Raw genomic sequence first — 18,544 nt, forward strand, 5'->3', positions numbered from 1 at the left:
AAAATCTTGGAAGCTACTGCTCACGTTTGGCCCAAGATTTTGTCTTTCTTTTTGAATATGCCTGTTCTTGGTTTAACAGGGTCATTTAAAAACAGACATTTAAGTGAGCACTTGGCATTGACAGGGACCGGGAAACACACCAGCACATCAATGAGGCAGCCGGCCTTGCCCGGGAGGAGCTGAGGGGGGAACGGGCGTGGGGACAATTAAATCGGGCTGCCGTAGCTGGTTTTGATTTGATGTCGCCCGTGTTTCATCCTGTCCTGAATTAAATCCTTCCCGTTCGCGTGATGGCATGGGATGAAGCAAGAACACATTTTTTTTCTTTTTCCTCCACTAAACACATGTACACATGCGCGACTATGATTTCTTTCTATCCTTCACTTGACAAACTTCAAAACCACCAATCAAGTTGAATATTCTTTTTTTCTGAACCTCTGGGTTCCTCGAAATGAGTCGGTGTCTCCTCTGCCTCTCACTGGAGCTTTACCTTCTCTACGAGGAGTTTACTGAAACAGGGAGTACCAGTCTAATTATCTCACTCCTGAAGCGCCGTGTAATCTACCCGGAAGAACACCAAGACCTCACACTTGACACAACCTTCTCTGTGATCTCTTGTTATCTTGTTCCAGTATCTTCCGATTCAATATTCTACTACATGCTAAGTTAAATCAGCACCGGCCTGATCATTTATTCTTTCTGAATGTTGATGCAAAATAGGATTTCTATTTTCTACTTTTAAAATATTATTCATTTTTGATGACTTAAAATTTCCAAAACAACCTGGCATTAGGGGAAGATGTTCAGGAATCGTCATGATGAATTATAAGAGCTCAGACAGAAGGCGGAGGCTGGTGGTTAAAAGGGTGGGTTTGAATTCTGCCTCATCCCTTACTCCCCCTGGGGGACCAAAGACAAGTTATGTGACCCTGTGGGCCTCGTTTCGTCACCTGACATGTAGGGTTGGTAACAGCACTAACTTTGTAGATCGTCATGGGGATTAAAGGAAATACAGCATATAAAGTGCTAAGAAGAAAACCCTTATCAAATGTCATTATTGTCACTGATCTCCAGCTTCCATTGCTCCAGAAAGGTCCTACTCGGGTAGCCAATACCGCCAACACGGATCATCCCGGGCACATACAATGCATCTCCACAAAGTCTTCTTTGTTTGAAAAGGTCAATTATGCACACAAGTGAACAGGATACTGAGCTGGGGCTTCAGGAGCTGAGGTCTAGCCCCAGGTTCTGTCCTGACTTCTGTGTGACCTTGGCGAGGACGCAGAAATACTCGAAGCCTTGTTTACAACAAGAAACAATCGGGTCATAAATCCAAAGATCCTCTGCCCTCTTATATCTACCCTAAACTGTGAAGGCTTTAGAGAAATCAAGAAACGCAATTGTTTGTCATGGCAAGATACTATTATGCCAAATGCCAAACAAAACGATTACTATGGAAAGTAAACCACATCGTTTTGTTACTTGTGTGGGCAATCAATCTAACATTTCATAGGGTAAAGGTAGTCACATATATTAAATTTCTATACTGCTGAGGTCTTTTGGATAATAGGAAACAAGAGAGCTTCTAGCAGGAAAAGACTGTTCCCATGGGTCAGATCTCCCTAACGGCACCTGCCGCCTTGCTTCTATTCAGACCATATTCAGCATTCCTTCAATGAATATTAATTCAACCTAAGATGTGATTAAAAGGTGGATCGGCTGGATTTGGGGACAAACTATAAAGAATGCTTAGCCATCACTGGAACAAAACAAGAATGTAGAAATGAGCACGATATGAAGTGTCTCAGTGACAATAAAATATACAGTTAGAAGAAGCCCTTCAGCTTCTTTTCAGGGTGGGGGCAGAAGAGTTGCATGGAGTGAGCTACGGTTTCCCTTTACCCAACCCCAAAGGGTCAGCTTGATGACCTTCCAGGCTGGATGGAGATAGTTTCGGGCTTTTGCTTGCTTAAGTGAGGTATGGAAGTTTGGGGGTGAGCAGAATTGCTCGGGATAACAGAGGAGGGTGAGAGCCCCCACGGAGGTCCGACTACTTGGTTCTTACCACATATAACACTCAGCCTCTCTCTAAATAAATGAAGAAGTAACCTCTGAAGAATATTAGGATGGGAGAAAACCAAAGCGTCAGTCTGCCCAGAATACCTACAATTCAGAATCAAGACCTAAATAGACGTGCTATGTACCAGGCACTGGAACTGGAGACAAAGTTAGCATCCCGTCCCTTCCTGGGAACACCTCAGGTACCTGCCCGAGTGCAGGGGTGGGGTGGAAATCGAGGAGAAAGAGGCACCAAGGGTGTGGCGAATGCACTGGGCTTAGGTCTGGAAGGGAGCTGCGGACAGGCTGCTTGTTAGAGGAGCAGAAAGACGCACGGCCAGCAGAATCCTGCACACACATGCATCATACATAAAATAGTTTGGCCACGCTCATGTGTCATGAGATAAGAACTGTTACAGACCTACATTTAGAAATAGTTTGGGGCGCCTGGGTGGCTCAGGGGATGCCTGGGTGGCTCAGTCATTAAGCGTCTGCCTTCGGCTCAGGGCATGATCCCAGCGTTCTGGGATCGAGCCCCACATCGGGCTCCTCCTCTGGGAGCCTGCGTCTTCCTCTCCCACTCCCCCTGCTTGTGTTCCCTCTCTCGCTGGCTCTCTGTCAAATAAATAAATAAAATCTTTAAAAAAAAAAAGAAAGAAATCGTTTATGTCTGTGTTTCAAGATCAATGAAAAACGATGTAGGAGTGCAGGACCACGTCCCATGAACTGTTTTTCTTTCTCCAACTGTTTGTGAACCAGAAGGAAAAAGCAAAGGCATTGGTGGGGGAGGGAGTGAAGGAGAAGCAGGAGTCTGCCTGGAGCTGTGTCTGGTGAATTTGCAGGGACTGAGTAGGGTTCACTCACGTGGCACCCCAGGCAATTCCTCCCAAAAGGAACCCGTGGCCCCAAATCTGTGTGAGTGTGCATGAGTGTTTGCAAGTGCTTGTGTGTTCATGTGTGTGTGTGTGTGTGTGTGTGTGTGTGTTATGCACCTGTGTGACAGCTCCGATGATGAACTGGGTTTTCGAGGCTCCCTGCTACCCTAACACCCCTTCAAGGCCATTAATGCAGGAAAGAAGCCAACACACTCGTTGAGGCCCTGCAATCTGCCAGCCCATGGGATGCTTCTAAGACGATGAGTTTCCAGAGACGTCAAAAGAACAAAACTGACTGCGGCCATGTTCCCGTTCGACTTCAACAACCACCTTCACTTCCCCTGAACACGCAGGTGGGCCTTTGTACTTCACGCTGGTATCAAACCTAAACCAGCAGGCTTATTAGTGTCCCACGTGCGTGGAAAAAGAGTAGGCTTGACAAGGAACAATGGTTCAAATTAAACGAGGCTTTGAAGATCATGCTGAGATTTCTGGTTTTGGCTTTCCGTAATTTGTCTGCAAATGCTAGAGTCGTGGAGACAAAGACATTGAATAATGTGAGTCACCAAACTGGATTCCAAGAGGATTTCCTCTTACCGTTGTTATCCTCCTTCTTCCCTCAGACACGACCCAGGGGTCCAGGTCATCCACTCAGGACACAGATACCAGGCCTCCTGCTTACTGGCGCTCTCCCTGGCATTGTCCAGGGACACAGGAAGAAAATGGGTCCCCTCTAACCCGCCAGGGGCCCACTGTGTAGGAGGAAAGATACGGGGACAAATACTTCCAACCCACTGAGACACAGGCAGCTAGGGATAGACACTATTTTAGCAACTTAAAAATCAGCCAAGAAGAGGGTAGTTTGGGACATGCTTCATGGAAGAGATCCCTAAGAAACATTCTGAGGTCTGGTGAGGACAAAAACCAAGTTCAATGCTTTTAACCGAAGTCCAGCGTAAAGCATATGAACAGGGACATAGGGAAATGAATGAATGGTGAGGGAAGATCAAAGCAATGAGTTCAGATCTACTGGGATTTAGTCCTTGCCTTAGTTATTTGCCCATGGAAAAGGTATTTTCCTCTCTGGGCCTCAGTTTCCCCAACCAAAGAAAGGGAATACTTTTTCTACCATCTTGAGTGGCTGTAAGAATTAAATATTACGGGGGGGGGGGGAACCCTAGCTCACCTGACACAGGATAGGTTGACCCTTAATGCATAGGAGCTCACTCATATTTGCTCAAGCCACAGTGGTGTGATGATATTAGCTTGAGAAGAAGAACGGAAGGACACCAGCAACACTTCAGGTTTTCTAACAACTAGGCTGCTTAAATAATTGTCATAAGAACGAACTGCAGCATTCCCCCAGTTGGCAAATCAGAAAAAAGAATTCTTCGTTGAAAGCAGAAAATTCTGCCACGCGGATAGCTATGCAGAGAGATGCAGATGATAAGAAAAAGCCAGGATTCAAAGCATAAAGTGGCTCTTAACGTAATGTTTTTAAAGGACAACTATTATGAGGTAATTAGCCTTTGTGCCATCTTTAGCAGAGGACCATAAAGCACGATTCAAGTGAGCAAAGGCAGCAGGTGAAGGCACTTGTGGACACATGGGCTAGTTGAAATCAGCGGGGCCTGTGGCCTGTGTAACCAGGATCCTCACGGGCTGCTCGATGCCAACCACAGCCCTGCTGCTGCTTCTGGGGAACCCGGGAGGCGAAGAGAGGGTAGCTGGGGATCACAAGCCGGCAAGGCAGACCCACCTTCAAGACTGAAGGTGTGAAGATGTCCCGGAACAGGGTGGGGCGAGGATGGGGGAGGCTAAGGTCACGCAGCAGGGAAGAACGTTCTACAGAGGACAGCAGACATTTTCTCGGAACACCTTAATTCCCCTGTGGGGGACAAAGCATAGCCGCCCATCTGAGCTCAAGAAATCCGAACTCCAACATCAGCCTCCTCTCAGAAACTGCTATTTCTATTTATAATCCTGGCACTGTTACTTCCCAGCTCCACCAGCGGGGACCCTCCCACCCCTTCTCACCACACGTGTCCCGTGTGCTTCAGCAGTCCGGCACGCACGTCCTGGACCCGGCACGAGGGGTGCATAGCGGCGGGTCCTGCTCTCCGGGGAAGCTGCTTCCCGAAGATGCAGCCGAGCCGGGAAGTCATTACACCGATGCCACCTGCGTGGGAAAGCGCGCTCTGGGACAACTGAAAAGTCAGGGCCCCACTCGGGCCACGGGCCACGCTAGGCTGAGATAAACAGCCACCCCCCCCACCAAGCAGCACCTCCTCCTTAGCTGCTTGTCCCACGTGGGTTGGGGGTGGGCCTCTGCTCACTGAAGTCTCTCAGAGACCTAGAAAGACAGAACAACTGCTGTCTCAAGTAGCGCCCGTCACTACGCCAGAGCGGAAGGGGAAACGCACAAGGCGCAAGGCGGCTCCCGAAGCTCTGAGCCAGATGCGACATCCCCCTCGCTTCCCTTGTGCACAGCGAGTCACAGGGCCACGCTGACCTCCGAACAGGAGAAGTGGAACCCTCGTGTCTGTGCACAGGACGACCACAGCACAGCTATTCAACATGCGGGCGGGGGGGGGGGGGGGCAGTGGGTGGGGAGAGCTTCCAAGACAAGCCGGAGAGAGTGAGGTCTGAGCCTGGGGAGGAAGGCAGAGGGAAGGACGCCCACCGCTCAGGGCAGAACGCCCGCATTCCTGGCTTATCTGGCCGGTGGTGCTGTGGTCTGAATGTGAGGTGTTGCATTAAACAGACTACAGCAGGGGTGAGGCGCGAAAGGTGGGAAACTGAATGCCATGCTGCGGCATGTGAATTTTCATTACTTTTATTATAAAAGACAAAACGGCAAAAGAAAAGCCCGCCTTTGGACACCCACTAATGCACATTAAACACTCCGTATGAATCACATTTCATCCCCACGGCTCTGAAACAGAGGCTATCGGGGGCCTGAATAATTTCTTGGGTGCTGTCTGCCAGGCATTGATTCAGGGTTGATCCAGGTTTGGGGGCTCTAGACAACATCTCCAGCCCCCTACAATGTAATCTACTGAAACAGATTAAGCATTAAATAGATAAGTGTATAAAATGCATAATTTAAAGTCATGAAGAATACATGAAGTTTAGAGAGATGACTACCTTGCCCACGGGGATGCTGCCACGAAGCAACGTGGCAGGGTCCACGCCTCTCCCTGTGTTTAAGGGGCCTGCACTCTAATACGCTAAGTAATGGGGATCCATGGGATGTTCTATCAGCAGGCAGGGCAGGGACCTGATTAGGTTTTGCAAAATTTGCTTGGGTCACGGGGCGGGGGGGGGAGATTTACATAGAGAAATACTGCAGATGGCAAAGGATGCTGAAAGTTACTGAGCTAGGAAGGAAAATAAAAGTGAAAGCAGAAGAATACGAGATCTGTATTTCAGCTGAAGACAGCAATAAAAGACATTATGAAACGAAGCAGGATCAATCGCCGACTGCAGTGTACAAACCTGAGTGTATTAGTTGCTCAAAGGCAAGAGAGATCAATTCAGGTTACTGTATTCGATTAACTGCTGTCTTCCACTTTGTCAAATGTCTGTGTGCCTCTGTTTCCCCTTTTATAATTCTGAGCTATGGGCATGTGACCCAAGTTTTTGACTAATGGGACCTACAGGGGAATCTTTTTTTTTTTATTTGTTTACTTGAGATAGAGCGCGCGCGAGAGCGCGAGCAGGGGGAGGGGCTGAGGGAGAGAGAGAAGCAGTCTCCCCGCTAAGCGGGGAGCCCAGTTCAGGGCTTGATCCCAGGACCCCAAGATCATGACCTGAGCTGAAGGCAGACGCTTAACGGACTGAGCCACTGGGCGTCCCCCTACAGGGGAATCTTGCACAGGCTTTTGAGAAAGATGTCCTTCCCTGATTAAAAGAAGAGAGTCCCCCCACCTTGCTCTCTACCAAAATTAGAGCAGGATGATGAGAGGGGCCACCCGGGGACACCATGGCCCTCTCACCGCCTGGAGGGGATCAGCCAGAAGGAAGAGGCAGACCAGAAGGTGATACATGACTAGGTCCTTAAGGACATTCCTGCTTTTCAAATACAGTCAGCCTGACCAGCACGCAAAGCTAATGGGTGCTACCAAGTACTCCAATGGGATGCTTAGTCCACCGCAGGCTCTCAAACAGATGTTTTACGGGCAGTACATAATGTGATTCTCACCCCAAACATCCATGAGGACGTATAAATCCAGTGAACACGTAAGGCAAATAAGTTTAGAAAATCAAAATCATTTCCCCAAAGTCAAATAATATACTCCCCTCTGGAGCAGGAGGTGTCCCTCTTGTGCCCAGTCACCAGCAACTCCGGAGGACGCTCTCCCCTGGAGAAAGACTGAGGAGGGCAGGCCCATCCCCCCACCCCCGGCAAGGGTTGGTTCCTATGCTGTGTGTAGATGGGGCTTAGAGACCAGAAGTGCCTAACCACTTCACAGGGAGCCACAGGGCCGAAGAGATGCCCCCTGAAACCCTCTTTAGAAGCGCTGATGCTCACTGAACAGAAATTTAAAACCAAACCAAGAGCCACAAAGCCCCTTGCAGTCAGAGGAGGACCACAAGAGGCACCGCGGCCAGTTCCTCCACAAGATGGCACTGGGTCCCCTTGTCTCGCATCTTTATCTGTGATTTTGTGCCACACGGACGGGAGAGAGTCTGGAGCTTCACCTCTTATACCCCGCTCCCTGTTCCTCCCAGCGTCCCCATGACAGCTTTGTGTCCTGCCCTCAAGGCCGTGGACACTCAGCTGGGGTCCTGGGAAGCTCTGCGGAAGGGAGCAGGGATGACAGCGTGGGGATTTAGGCAGAGGCTGCTAAAGACTGCCCCTTTACAACACGTCGCGGCCTTGCATGTTCTTCGAACTCCTGTCTGTTTTTTAATAGTTTCCCTGCCCTGGCTTCTCCTCCAATTCCTTGTCTTCCCTCCCCTCTTGCTGGGGATCCCCCTCCTCTCTCTACTGCGTGCTTGCCCTAACAGCTCCTTCCATACCTTCTCTACATTGCTGCTTCTCATCTCTTGGCCCAGAAACTGAAATAAGTTTTGTTTAAATTATATGAATGAAGACAAGAGAAACAAAGAGCAAAAGACTCAGACCGTCTCCCATAAAAATGTCATGTGCGATCAGTCCTGGTCTCCATACAGGATACTGAGCGTGCTTATGGCTTTCTTCTGTCATCTTAATAACGGCATCTTTTTTTTTTTTTTTTTTTTTTGGTAATGTTAACTATGATCCGGGCACTGGAATGCTCGCCATACTCATTTGGTTTACTGGGCACTAAACGATCCTCTGTGGTAATTTAAATTATGCCCATTTTGCAGATGTGGAGACAGAGGCTTAGCAATGAGCAGTCACGCCTCCTGCTGCGTGGCTGAGGAGCACGGTGGATTCTAACCAGCTCCCTGGCTGGGTAAGCCTGTGTGCGAACCGCTGCGCCTTTCTGCCTACTTTCGAGTCCAGGCTGCACGTGAGCACGTGGCTAGTGAGCAGCTCAGGTTAAATGAAGAGTTAGTAATGTGTTCTGCCACAGAATCTAGTGATCGGGCCGAGCAGTATCTCAGCCCTGCAGAAAGCATAAAAATGCTCAGAAGGTCTGCAGGCAACAGAAGCCTTTTTAATTTCGTTCCCCACCAGGTTATTACCTAAATTAGAAACACAACATTTTCACTGCCATTGTCAGAACAAGCTACTCCAGCGGTCTTAGGGGAGCCCTCTGACTCCATGTTATCACCTGAGGTCATCCACTTGGAGGAGCGAGTCTGGAAGGCCCCCTAACAGTTTTATTAGCTTTGGATTCAGTGGATGAGGGAGCATTTGCAGGTGTGGGTTTTCAAAGCACAAAGTTTCCTTCAGTGGGCTCGGTGGAGGTCTTGTGTGGGCCTCGTCTTTGCAATCCCAGCCCCACAGGAACAGGCTCGGTGTTTGTGTCGAATAAGACACTGCGTTGGTGGACTCACTGCTACCCTGGTGGCCTCACGGGGTAGAAACACCTTGCAGAGGGTGCTGGGAATAATCCGGCGCACGCCGCCACCACTTGGGAGAGAATCTGTCTCACTTATTAAATGCACTGAGAGACCTGCTTTGCCCCACAATTCTTTTGCTTCTTCAAGCAAACAAATAAGCTTGTCGTGGTTTGATGGTTGCTTAGCTCACCGGAGAAAACAACCCTTCGTTTTCTTGGACCACACCCAGGTCCAAGGTCAAGATTACTGTGCTCTCCCCTCTCTAACTTCCTAGACTTACAGGACTTTCACCAAAGTAATCGCTTAGAACCATCTCCACAAGAATAGGAATGTTTAATAAAATATAGGACTTCCAGTTAAATTTAAATTTCACAGAATAATGAATAATTTCTTAACATTCAGTATCTGGGATACACCTGTGCTAACACATTGCATGTCACTTCTCTGAAATTCAAATGTAACTGGACATCCTGTAGTTTTATTTGTAAAATCTGGCAATGCTACGCAAGAAGAACGTGTGTTTCCTTGGGTATTATGCTAAGCATTTTATATTGGCAATCTCCTATAATTCTCATTAGAACGTTGACAAGACTGAAGCCCAGAAAATTGTCTATTTCTCACGATGCCACAGCCAGTAAGGGCGAGATCAGAAATTCAAACAGATGTGACTTCAAAAGCCATGCTCCCTCCGCCCCAAGAATAACTCCAAAATCTAATCCCAGAAATCTGTCACTGTCACCTTCTCCCTCCTTCCTATCCAGGACGCTGGGAAAAATCTGGTGTAAGACGTAATTTAAATAAAGTGCCAGCGAGTTTTCCGGAGGAGGCGCCCAGCCCGCGCTCGCTCCTCACCACTCGAGTATTTATTTTTCTGAGCACAGCGAGGCAAGCATGCTTTTCATTTCAGATGCGTCTGCAATCACCTTTCTCCCGCTGTATTTAACTGCTGATGCAGGACTCTGATTTACTCTCCTCCAGGAAGGAGTGGAGACATTTACATAAAACAGTTTACCGCAGGGTGTAGGGAATCTGCAGGAATTCTAGGCGAAATTCAACAAGACACAAAATGCGTCTCGGAAAGTGCTGAAATGGAAGTTCTTGACGAATGAAAGGAGATGCGAATGTTTTAAATCTAAATATATTTCTTCGTTTATAGAAAATACGGGCTCCTCGGTCCGGGGACTCAAGGCGTCTCCACCTTGAACCATCTGCTCCCTGCAGGTAGAGAATCAGCGGCTGTGGATCAGGGTCTGCCGCCCTCTTTCTGAGGATCTAAGAAAAGTTGCCCAGACCTCAGTTTCTTTAAATATAAAAATGAAGATGCTAAGAGCTCCCATCTCCCTTGAAGGGTTAGGTACAAAGAGGAGAATGTGGATATTATCACGGTAAACAGAAATAAGGAATTATCAGTTTCATTCTTATCTCTTTTTTTTCAGTTTTTAAAAATTCTTTTGAAATCTTTTTTGCATTCTTTGCATGCCAGAGTGCTTTTGCACAGCCAGGATCTGTTCCATGAAAGGGGGTGTGCACAATCATGCCAGCTACTCACCTGCACTGACCACATGGGGAATCCCTAATTGGGACAGATGAGGCCTCAGCGAGGGCTTGGGGTGGGGGGTCCATACACGTGTTGACTATGTTTTAGCATCCTTCTCTGGCTCTTCTCTCCATGCCTCTCTCTTTCCTTAAATATTTCTTCCCCCACGAAGCCTTCCCTAGTTCCCCCAGACAGAAACGTTGCCTCTTGTTTCTTTTCTGAGTAACCACTTGGAAGGAGGCACACTGTTCTAGGAGCTGGTGGGAGAGACACTGGTGTGGGTCCAGATGTCTGCTCGCCTAGGGCACGGATTCTGACGGGGAGTCAGAGACAGTAAGAAGATGACTCCAGAGAATCATCATTGCCACAAATCTTGATGTGAGAGAAAGGCTTGCAATGAGAGGAAGAAACACAGTGATTGCAGGGAGGTGTTCTCCAGGAAAGGCCCGCCACTGACCAAGGCAGAGGCCCAAGCATTAGGCCTTCACCACCTCCTAGGCAAACATGTACTCATTTACCTGCCTGCGAGACTAACTATAAGTTCTTTAAGGACAAGACCTACTGTTTTTTTTTGTTTTGTTTTTCTTCTACACAAATGCCCCAGTGACAAGAGGCAACATCAAAGCCTGGGGCAGTTTGGGGGAGGGTGTATCAGAGTCGCAAAGGGCACAAGTACATTTCACACATAGAGTCAGTTTTTAAAATACTTCATTTTTGTGACGCAGAAAGAACTTTCGTAATAATACCAAATGCCATTGCCAGGTAAAGAAATTAAAGCTTCAAAGTATCTTCACTGATGATGGGGTCCTGGTTTCAACTAGGTAGAGCCACAGAGATGGAAACTCTCGTAGCACAGATCAGATTTTCGATTAAAGAGGTGCTGAACCTCAGAGTTCTGAGGGCCCTAACTCAATAGTGAAGACGGCCTTTCCCCGCTGCTTCCTCACCTTAGTTACCTACTCTGTCGGGATCATTTATTAACGTCTTCCTTGCTGGTCTATGGTCTCCTTGAGGACTGGTCCTTGATGGGTTCTGTGCGTTAATGGACTCCAGCACTTACTCTAGTGTCTGGCACATGCTGGACACTCAGTAAGCAGGCTCAGTAGCCGATTTCGTTAAACTTAAGAGAACAGTCTGTGATCAGGGGTTTACACACAAGAGCGACTCCGAGAATATAATCAAGTGTCTAAACGCCCACATGCAGGAATCTTTTATGTCAGATGGTGACATTTTACTTTGAATACGTTGAGTCCAGACTAAAACTCTGAGGTCCCTGCTACCTGCCTGAGGTTTTATCCCCTGCACCCTGGATTTTCAGATGGTCTTCCTCTGATTTATCCTTAGCACTACCCTACCTAGCGTAGGACAGATCGTACTTATTTATCTTGCTTTCGTCTGTCCCGTCCACTAGAAGCTAAATACAACGGCAAGGATTTCCATCTGTGTTATTCCCTACGGGGTCACCAGGGAGTAGCACCATCCTCAGTCCGTGGTCAGAACTCGGGACACCTGCTAAAGGTCTAAATGTGAACACTGCAACTAAAACAGGGAACAGGAGCAATACAAGCAAACACTCCATAACCATGAAGGTCCACTCACTGGATGCTGTCTACACAGCATGCGCCATACACCCTTGCACCAAAATTCCGGGTGACCGATTTCACGAAGTCTCATATTCCCACCCATTTCTTTTCTATCCCCAGAAACCAGAGGCCATACACTGGAGGCCTGTGGGACGGATATAAGGCCTACCTACAGAAGTGTTCTGCTTGGCCCACATGGTATTATTTAAAAATACTGACTCCGCTGCTGGCACTTAAAACTCAGTAGATTCCACATAAAATTGTGAACTTACACACCATCTTGAAAAAAAAAAAAAAAGAAAAGAAAAGAAAAGAAAAGAAAAGAAAAGAAAAGAAAAGAAAGTCAGATGTGGCCGGAGTGGGCCAGAGGTCCCACTGGCAACCCGAAGTTGGGTCTGAGCTCAGGTGCCCACTCCCCTCTTCTTACCCATGCACAAGCCCTAAAGCCTGTTTCGCTCCAGCAGTGAGTGGCCTGGCCACCTAAGGCATTTCGGTGTGCGACCCCTGCTGGAAAGCTACCAAAAAGCAGGCAGCATGGAGAAAAAAAAGTAAAGATGCCAACTGGGATCTATTTCTGTTATGTTCAAGCTATTCCTCGGAAGAATAATGTATTCATTTTTCTAGAACTCTGGTGGTACCACATAACTATTGACAAACTATGGCCCAGTAAATATTATTCTAACGGCCTGAAAAAGCTATGAGCTTAATTCCCTGTGGGTAGAGGAAGCTGAGAAAGCTTCATGCCGGAGGCAGGCCTGAAGAAGGATCGGGAGAGGCTGTACGTCAGCTGGTTACAATTCTGGCTAGCTCAAAGAGAAAAAGGAATTTACTTGAAACTAAGGGTTACCTCTAGGAATTGAGGAGAAGCTGAAAAGCCTGGCTTGTTAAAAGGGAAGGGATAATAGGAACCTTAGTGTCAGGGAACACGGCAGGATCATGCCATGGGAACAGGACCCTGGGGAAATCCTGACATATTCATGCCGTTACTGACGTCACTTGATCCATGACTCAGGGTGGTAAAGGAACACGTAGCTGTCCTTGTGTCCTTCAGCTGGTCCCTCGAGATGCTCCGTCCCAGGTGGGGTCATCCTGAGGCCCAGTGCAGGGCCCAGAGAGATGAACAAGCCAAGAGAGCTCCACCTCCCACCGAGAAGTCCCTCCATGGGCACCTTCCAAAATGCAAAAGTCCGCTACGGATGAGGAGGAGTTTAGGAGGTGACGGGACAGATAGGACACCGCAAACAGTGCAGCGGAGCAGAAGGAGAACAGACAGACCAGAGCTCCAATCTGGAATCCTCTGTACCTTCGGAAAACCAGTTAACTTTTCTTCTGATCTGCAGATTCCAAATCTTTAAAATAGAAAGCATGCCATCTGCCTGTGCACAACACAGGGTTGCTGTGAAGATTCCGTTCAATCATTCATTCACTGATTTCAAAAATACTTATGGAGCCTTTACTAAGTGACCAGGCACTTAGCTAGGTCCTGGGGGCAATTTGGAATGCCGAAAATGCAACGGAGAGCCCGTGCTTTATGCTGATGACAGATTTAGAAAAGGGAGACCGAGGTCACCTCCTGAAATTGAGCATGTATCACTTTTTCCCCAACTGATACACTCATTTGCAACTTTTTCCTTTCCTGATTAATCAGTATCAGGGCCCTTCGTCCAGATAGATAGATAGATAAATATAGATAAATACATAGATATAATTTAGGACATATAAAATCTATGAAGCTAAAAAGAAAAAAAAAACTCTAAAAAATTTAACTCTGACCCTGAAAACAAGAGACTAATTATCCCGAGAAGCATTGAGGTCTGGTACTGATGGATTTCAGGTCATCACAAGGAGATACTGGCCCATTACATGAAATCCTCTCTCCCATTTAACGTTTAGCATATGTAATTCACAAGGACATACACAAATTGTAATTAAAATTAACATTAAAATAGACCTAATGAACTTCGCAGGAAAAGCATGTTCAGTAGCCCTGAACATACTCCACCAGGGTTTTAGAATTGCCAAAATGCTTTTCACATACATTTTCTCACTTTTTCATAATAACCTTTCAGTCTCTATTTTTCAGAGGAAGAATCTGAGTGATTCTTTCCCTCAGAGAGGGAAAGATTATTTGCTTCAGGCCTGGGGCAAGAGGCTGGCTCCAAATCCAGCTAGCCGGATCGCCAGCCTCCCCACTTAGAAAGGGCAGCTTCGCGGGAAGCCCTGGGTCATTGGGATTGAAGGAAGATACACCAAAGTGTTGGGGAACAACCCCCTTCTTTTCCAAGGCCCACTGAGAAGTTACAGCATTTCCTACATAGCCACTAGAACATTACTACTCTCCAGCTTCACCTTCACCCCTTCCAGGACTGCTAGGACTCTGGCTTAGACACAAGCCCTGCAACTTGCTGTCTGAGCCTTGACCCTGGGCATGGGCTCTTTGAAATCAGGGCATCAATCTATTTTAGGGTTGCTCTCCCCAACCTCTAGCCTCAACAGACAGAATAGGACTCAGTACTCACAGTGGGCACGTGCTACCCTGGGTGGATGCCCTGACAGAGGGGAAAGGCAGTCCATATTTCCAGCCCCTTCCAGGCACCATCAAATGGTGATTCAAGGTAAGAAAAGCTTCCACATTGCCTTCCTTTCAAAGAGCTCTTTCAGGGCTTTTCCAGTAAGGGAGTTTCCTCTTTTGACAACAAAAGCACAAGCCTCAGCTGAATTGTGGAGTCCAAGTAAAGGGTTCCTGAACATCTACACCGTGCAAAGCAAGGCCTTAAGCTGGAGGACTCCTGGATTCATAGCTGGGGTACCAATTACAGAGCTAAGAGCCCTGGGCTTTTCCTGATCCCATTAGCAAGTTCAAAGTACCACTTTCTTGCCAGTTTCCTAAGGAAAACACACACACACACACACACACACACACACACACACACACAAACAACAACAACAACAAAAAACCCCAGAAATCTCCTATCTTAAAGCTGCAGTGCCTCCTACACCAGGCAGCTTCACCAATTCTCACTCAATGCTACTGTCCTAATTAACTGCTAGGACTTAGGAGTGCTTAGTCACGAAGTTGTTGATCCCCCGCCCAACTCGGCTGAGAGTTAAAGGGACCCAGGGAAGCCCCAAAAGTCTCCTTGAGAAACTGCTCTTTTTCTTCCTAGCGCTGGAGAAAACCTTATGTAACACAATGGTCCATTTGAACATGTTACTTCTGCAGCCCTATGGGAGTAAAAGAATGTAAACCCTGAAAATACGAAGAGTAAAGCGGGGATTTGGAGCTGCAGAGTCCATCTCCTGGAATTTCACGAGGTCAGGCTCATCTAATTGCGCCCAATCTTTACTGAAAACGCTGAAAATAAGAATAATTCCAAATGCCAAAGGATGGGCTTTAGGAATACAGGCCGGCAGAAGTTAGGGTATGCCCCCCCACCCCTTTTTAAGACGGAATTCCTGGAATTAACCCTTGAGTGGAAGTCGGTAATTGCATTTCAATAAAATAAAGTGAGATTTGGCTGCAAAGCGCGAACGCACGAGTTAGGACCCAAAGGATCATGTATGCGCTTGGGCTGCAGCCACAAAAGCCAGCCAAGGAAGGGACTTCTCCGGGTACCGGCTCCCCGGGCAAGCGGCGCGCAGAGCAGCGCAGCGGAGCCGATGGTGCCGGGGTTTCGAGAGCTGACTCCCGGAGGAGGAGCAGGTATACTCCATCCCCAATTCCTTGTCCATTTCTTGGAGCCACTCCCTGCTAGCAGGGGACCGCTTCTGGGAGCGCAGGGCGAAGAGAGTGGATTTGGAGTCGCCTCCCCAGAATCCCCCCAAAAGCATCTTCCTGCAAGTAGTGGATAAAAATAGCCGGCGGATAATGCTGGGGGAGGAGCGAGACGCGCGAAAGGCAAGGCAAGGCAACGTCTGGTCCAGCACAGTGGAGGGCGGTGGAGGGATTCAACCCCATTCCCAAGAGAGGGGACTGGGTGTGCGAGAAAGCGCGGACGCCCGCCCGCGGAGGAGATGAAATGGAAGGCGCCCGGCGCCGGTACACAACCTCGGGGCGAAGCACACCCCACACCCGCGTCCTGCATCCCCGCTCCTGCTCTCGCTGGCTTCTCCATCCTATGTCCAGCTCTGGAAGCCGGCCCTCCGGCTCCCGGGACAGGCAGGGGCCAGAAGGGGGAGCAGCGCGCAGTCCTCCATCTGGCTCCGAGAGCGCTCCTGGAAACGTCAGCCTTGCGGAGTCTGCCCGTGGATCTGAGAGGGGGTCTACTCGCTACCTCCGCGGGTGGGCGCCCCACCTCCCTGCACCCTCATCTGCCGCCACCACCCAAGGTGCTCGAAATAGAAACAGAAGCAGAAAAAAAAAAATAGGTAAAAAGTAAAATGGAAAAGCAGGGCTGTGTAGAATTGGCATTCGGAAAAGAGGCTACCTACAGTTCATCGCCTTAATCTCTCTCCTCCTGAGCATCCCCGCCCCTCGGGAGATGTCCCAAGTCTCCTCCACTCCGACCAAATGCAAAGGCAAACCAGACCCAGGTTTCCCCCACCCTAGATGCTCTCTCGACCCACTGACTTCTGCTGACTGTATCCCTGCTCCAGTTGCCAGCCAGAGTGGTACCCGGGCTTTGCTGCGCGCTGCGCTCCGGCTGCCCCGCACGGTCCTAGGGAGATACGGCGGGCAGGAGTGAGCCCCCCGACTCTGCTGGGGGAGGATCCAATCCACAAAGTCAGAAACCGCATACCTGTCCATAAAATAAAACATTAAAAAAAAAAAAAAAAGCACTCCCTCGGGATTTGCAGAACTGAGAGGGCAAGGCAGGAGGTGAGAGGATGGAAAACCTCGGGTCTCTCCTTCCTTGCTCCCCCTACATCCACTCTACTTGCTCCAGCCTCGACTCACCTTGGGCTCTGCGCTTGCCCTAAATTCGGGACGCCAGGTGAGGGCACCCTGACGGTCCCCGGTCTTGCCACTCCCCAGGCTGGGCGGCCCCCGCCCCAGGCGCGTGGCACTCACCTGAGCAGCGCCGCGGTCGAGCCGGTCCGGCGCCCGAAGTCGGCTCTCGGGCTGAGCCATGGGCAGCGCCGCGGAGTACCGGCGGCCAGCGGAGCAAGCTTCGGGGCGCCTCGGGACAGGCGGGCGAGGCAGGGGATGCGGGCACTCACGGAGACCCGGCAGTGGCGGCGGCTGGCGGCTGCCCGCGCGCCGGGGACTTTGCAGGAGGGAGGCTCTGGCGATCAGTCCCGCGGAGGGGAGGAGCAGGAGGAGGAGCAAGAGCAGGAGGAGGGGACGGAGGAGGCCGGGCCCTCAGGGAGAGCGCGCAGGGCAGAGGAGGATCGCGAGCGCCCACTGCTGCCCGGCCGGCTCCGGTGCTGCCCTGAGTCGGGCCGGCTTGGCTTGCGGCGCCGGGTTCAGGCCTCCAGCGGACGGGTCCCGGACGAGTCGATCTGGCCCAGCGGCGCGGCGGCTCCTTGGGTTCAGTCCAGGGGGAGGGGACCAGCGCGGCCGGGGGGTGGGGCCAGTCATGGGCTGGGTGATGCTGCCTTCGCGGCGAATCTGGGACATCCTGTCTACTCCCTCTCCCCGGCTGGGGAAGGTTAGGAGCAAACTCGAGCCCACCTCCTCCCGCACTCTCCTACCCCGCAGGGTTCCCGGGGCTGCGCCGCTCCCACGTGCATCGCACAGCCAGTTTCCTTCTCGGCAGGTGACCCCGCTTAGGTGCTGGTGCTCCCTGCGCCGCCCTGGAGGCCAAAGGAACCATCCCCTGGAGCTGACGCCGCCGCCCCCCGTCCCGGACGCCAGCGGCCAGGCAGGTGGAGCCTGAATGGGCGCGGGGAGCCTGCTCCTGAGCGCCCCGGGTAGCCATTGAACACGCCGTCCCCCTTCGTTCGGCGCCCGGGAGTGGATGCAGATTCACCGGGAGAGCGCGGAGAATTCACCTCTGCTTTTGCTAGCACCCCAGGGTGGTAAACGCCAGCTCTGAAATGAAGCAGGGTTTCTCTGTCCCCTCCCCTGATCCTGTAGCTGGAGGTTTTGGGGGAGAACTCGACCAGCATCCAAGTAGTTCAACTTCAGATTTAAGATTTCGAGGGGCGTGGGGTTGGAACCTCCTTGCAGAGGCTGGACTGCCTGCTTACCCACTAACCTGAGCCAAAGGAAGCTGCTCTCAAACGCAGGTCAGCAAACATGTTAGAAAGAAGGAAGGAGGGAGGAAAGAAGCATGGAAAGAGGAAAAAAACTGCCAACTGCACATCAAAGTTATTTTAGGTGAGGTTTCAGTAGATCTCCCATACCTTAAATATTGGAAGATAAATATTTGGAAGAATTCGACTTTGTCATTTAATCTGTCATTAATTTTTAAAAACCTGTCATTAATTTTGCTTGGTTTAAAAATACTTCCCCATTTATGGAATGGTTGCCATAGGAAATTGATCCCTTTACTCCTGTTGTTACCTACTGCCGTTTAAGAAAGCAAAGCAAAGACCAGCATTTCTGGCTA

The 18,544-nt window shown here is 49.6% G+C and overlaps 1 protein-coding gene across 1 annotated transcript in view; it reads right to left on the reverse strand.

The window, feature by feature from the left end:
- Positions 1–17,442, reverse strand: part of HS3ST1 (heparan sulfate-glucosamine 3-sulfotransferase 1) — a 29,524-nt gene extending 12,082 nt beyond the window's left edge. Inside the window, exon 1 of the mRNA XM_026514414.4 lies at positions 17,062–17,442. The gene's annotated coding sequence lies outside the window, so the exon portion shown is untranslated. The remainder of the gene's footprint in view (positions 1–17,061) is intronic.
- Positions 17,443–18,544: the final 1,102 nt, after the last annotated feature.

This window comes from Ursus arctos, unplaced genomic scaffold (assembly GCF_023065955.2).
Source record: "Ursus arctos isolate Adak ecotype North America unplaced genomic scaffold, UrsArc2.0 scaffold_9, whole genome shotgun sequence".
Taxonomy (NCBI): domain Eukaryota; kingdom Metazoa; phylum Chordata; class Mammalia; order Carnivora; family Ursidae; genus Ursus; species Ursus arctos.